At 34.9% G+C, this 3,425-nt stretch overlaps 1 long non-coding RNA gene across 1 annotated transcript in view; it reads right to left on the bottom strand.

The window, feature by feature from the left end:
* Positions 1–265: 265 nt before the first annotated feature.
* LOC107288361 overlaps positions 266–3,425 on the bottom strand; it is a 9,753-nt gene continuing 6,593 nt past the window's right edge. Inside the window, exon 2 of the long non-coding RNA XR_001548899.2 lies at positions 266–1,864. This is a non-coding gene — a long non-coding RNA (uncharacterized LOC107288361). The remainder of the gene's footprint in view (positions 1,865–3,425) is intronic.

The following is a 3,425-nucleotide window of genomic DNA, read 5'->3' as shown; positions in this document are numbered from 1 at the left end:
TGTCGAAGAGGACTCTGAGCAATCATAGCCAATCATATCCTCTGAAAAATAATTTCCCTCATAGAATGTATTAATTAAACTCATTCCAATTTAGTAGCTACACTTACAAATGATTTTCAGTGCTGCCATTCCTATGTTTCATTAAGAGTTGCAAAATTATTTATGTTTGAAAAGGAAGTAGGTGTGTAAATATGGATGTGTCTATGAATGTGTTGCATTATGATAAAAATGACATGTTACAAAGAAACAAGATATGACAACAAAATCTGTGTATTTGTTGTATAACTTTAATGCTCTGGTATTTCTCACAGTTAATATTTATCCATGCTTTTCAATATTTAGAATTCAAGATACCTTAGCAACATAACTTTATAAGATTAGATATAAAGAACATGTCAAGATTTGGGCCAGCTAACAAATTTTACTCATTGATTCTCCAGGACTATCTAGTGAATCTTAATTTCCTTTCAGTGATTTGTTTATTCCCAGCTCTCTATTTCCATTCTCCCTATTGCCAACAACTTATTGCATTTTGTTCTCTATGTGCAATGGTATTATTTCTGCCCTGACTTTCCATTAACATTCCCAGCCATTCTATGTTGGTGATGATTTCTTTCAAGTAGTGATGTTACAGCCAATGAAACCAACTGGTTTTTTGTTACATTGAAATGAATTTTAAAAACAAAAGTCAGCTATCCAGTCATTTTTAGTGTGTTTAGGATTGAAATCAAAACAAATATGTTTCTTTCTGACCAAAAAGGGGAAAAAAACTGCACTAGAAAACTACTTCATGTACATAATATACGTTAATTGTCAATTACATTAGATATAATGGCCTATGGCCAATAATCAATATTCCAAGGCTGAATAGCCCAGGAAGAAAAAAAAATCTAAAAAGTTATAAGATGTTTGAGATCAGAGATCAATGTCAAGTGCTAAACTTGCAATTAACTCATAGTGCTCAAACTGAACAAAGATAGCTACATATTTTAAATGTGTTCTTCTTGCATGAAACAAATTTTTAAAAAGCCCAGTTCTTCATATCCTCTATTATTCTTCTTAACTGAAAACCTCATTCAGCAGAGTGAGGCTTATTTATTTAGTAGAACAATATTAAATAAAACTCGGGACGTACTAACTTCCAAGTTAAATGCATTAATCAGTTAATAAGATTGAGCATATAATCAAAATAACAATACCTCATTCCTATCTAGAGACATGTACATGGATTTGTGATATCGTGCATTTTTGTTGTTTTTTAAATATACTTTTGAGCATGCATGTTTGGGTCTTTAAATTCATAGAATAATACTGCTGGGTAAAATTCTTATTTTGCACAATACTGTACAAAGAGAAAAAAGATTATTAACGTATACATTTTATACTAATTATCATTTTCTACTTTACAAACTTTTTTAAAAAAATACACAGCTCACAAATAAGATGTGAAAAATCAAAATACAATCCTTACATAGAGAAATATAATCCAATATTACAATGTTTTGTTTTATAGAACAGTCACATATTTCCCTGCTATTAAAGTTAATGGTGGATTGTTGTGATACAACAAAGCATTTCAAAAATAATTAAAAACATTTTATTTTATGTATGAAAGTTGCATTTATTATTGTATACAACATTTGTATAAATTAGTGTAATAAGTTGCTAGCTGATTAAACATAATTTCATGTCATATCAATTTAAAACCATTTAAAGGGATCCACATCCAAAATATAATAAATATACTGTGGAAATATTTTTTATAGCGTGTACAGGTTCATTGTTTCTCTTCATAAACTGGGTAAGTCAGAATTTTCCTATATAAACAAGGAATCCCAATTCTGAATTCTGTGAAAAACGAGATCTAGGCATAATAACAAAATTTAACTTCACTGATGTATAAGCATACAAATAAATGAATAAATTCTTAGTTTTCTACAATGAAAGTTTCATAAATTTCTATTTTCCCTATATTGACTAATATAAAAAACCTCCCTTTTTATGACTCTATAATCCCTTAATTAGGGATAGAGTGGGGTGACTGGATGGAGTTGAGCCTTTACTGGCTGGATGCCTTTCTTGAGGCCACCTGGATTTCACAGCAGATATTTTTTTTATTTGCACCCTAGGATTGAATTTTCAACCTTCCAAGTGGGAGGCTAAGAGTCTTCACCACTAGGCCACCATGCCACTCCTATTATTAATAAAGCTAAAACTTAGTGGCCACCATGCCACTAATACAAATTATTAATAAAGCTAAAACTTTTCTCTTTAACTAAAAATATATCTCACCCAACTCAGTGACAGTTGATGTAAGGATTGACTCATTTGGATTTCTCATATCCTTTTTCAATAACAATAATGACAGTTTCAATTACATCCTTAAAGTGGTATTTAAATTCTTGGCTATCAATTGGCCAAGGATGGTTTTCTCATTGTGCAAATATGTGAACAACTGGTTCTCTGTGTGGATGCTGCTTCCGGAAGTCCTTTCTGGGCCTGGGCAACAAAAAATTAGCTACCGGTTCTGCCGAACTGGTGCAAACTGGCTGAATCCCACCACTGCTTTTATTTGAATTCTGAAAAGCTCATTCAAACTTTAACTGTATACACAAGTTCCTGGAAATAGGTTGACTGAACTTTTGAGCTCAGGCTTCAGGACTGCAAGAAAATGAGCCTGAGTTCAATGGAGAAAACTATTCCCTCATTATATAAACATCTAGAAACTTTTATGTTTAAATCTTTGGATAACCTTGGTCAATATTGAAAGTCAGGTCAACTTGGGATAAAGCTGTAATTTTACACACACACACACACATACACATTTTACATATATGTAAATTATTTGTGTAAATTTTCCTTTTGTGTATGGCACTAGGCCTGTGGATACCTTGTGAAGATCAAGAAATTCTTTGCTTTCTTGGCTGCTCCAGGTCTTCGGTTCATTCACAGAGAATGAAGACCTAAAGTACCGCAAGATCATGCAACATCAGTGGTATGAGATCTCACGCTACTAATCTCGCGTGATCTCACAGTACTTTAGGCTGTTCTCTGCAAACGGAGGCCTGGTGGAGAATTGTGGCAAAAGGTTTTGCAAAAGCAGGTAAGGGCTGAAACTTCGAAGCCTTCCCTCTTTGCAAAAAACCTTTCCTGCTGATAATGGAGGCCGGGAGGGATGCCTGCATGCCTCCAGGCCTCCATTTACAGCGGCAAAGCCATTCCTCAATGTTGTGTCCCGGGACTTGCAGCAAGCAAGCCCGGGCGGTCGCCATGGCAACGGGCTGCGGAAGCTGCCCGGGGCCAGACAAACTGGCAACAGCTTGTGCGCATGCGCAGGAAAGCGCGCGCTCAGTAACGAGTTTACCCGGACCGTTTGTGTTGCTCTCAGAGCCGGTTGTAAGCAGAGAAGAGAAGCAGGAGGCCTG

Source organism: Protobothrops mucrosquamatus, unplaced genomic scaffold (genome assembly GCF_001527695.2).
Source record: "Protobothrops mucrosquamatus isolate PMUCROS unplaced genomic scaffold, P.Mucros_1.0 scaffold_124, whole genome shotgun sequence".
Classification (NCBI taxonomy): Eukaryota; Metazoa; Chordata; class Lepidosauria; order Squamata; family Viperidae; genus Protobothrops; species Protobothrops mucrosquamatus.
Note: the sequence above shows the minus strand (reverse complement) of the source record. Positions and strands in the feature narration are given on the sequence as shown.